This window comes from Bombus impatiens, unplaced genomic scaffold (genome assembly GCF_000188095.3).
Source record: "Bombus impatiens unplaced genomic scaffold, BIMP_2.2 scf_0418, whole genome shotgun sequence".
In the NCBI taxonomy this organism is placed as follows: Eukaryota; Metazoa; Arthropoda; class Insecta; order Hymenoptera; family Apidae; genus Bombus; species Bombus impatiens.
In genome coordinates, this window is record NT_176837.1 from 2,889,347 (window position 1) to 2,889,810 (window position 464).

General features: G+C 52.6%; 1 long non-coding RNA gene across 1 annotated transcript in view; it reads right to left on the bottom strand.

Annotated features, from left to right (window-relative positions):
* The window catches only part of LOC117151774, a 10,532-nt gene extending 10,074 nt beyond the window's left edge, over positions 1 to 458 (bottom strand). Inside the window, exon 1 of the long non-coding RNA XR_004461890.1 lies at positions 255 to 458. This is a non-coding gene — a long non-coding RNA (uncharacterized LOC117151774). The remainder of the gene's footprint in view (positions 1 to 254) is intronic.
* Positions 459 to 464: the final 6 nt, after the last annotated feature.

Sequence of the window (464 nt, forward strand, 5' to 3'; positions counted from 1 at the left end):
CCCGCCAGTGGCGTCGTCGGCCGCCACCTCCGCCTCAACCTTCGCTCCTGACTCCATCGTCGGTTTCTCTTCTAGCAGCCGACGTTTACGCGCCACTATCCTCTCGCCATCCTCGTCATCGTCATCGTCATCGTCGTCTCTATTCGTCCCTATTCGCGTCTATTCGCCTCTGTTCGCCTCTATTCATCTGTGTTCCCTCTTCGTCTCCTCTTCCTCCTTCCTCTTGCTCTTTGGTCTGGTCTTTATCTAGGAACGTCGTCGTCGTCGTCGTCGTCGTCGCCGTCGTCGCCGTCGTCGTCGTCGTCGTCGTCTTCGTCGTTAATTTGTCTTCTTCTTTTTCTTATCAAGTGTCCAGACGCCTCGCTCCTATTTCTCGACCTTGGTCTCGTCCTTCCTCTTTTTTCGTTCGTGGAAACGTCCGGCCGTTAACCAGTGATCGATTAATATATCAAATTTTTTCTAAT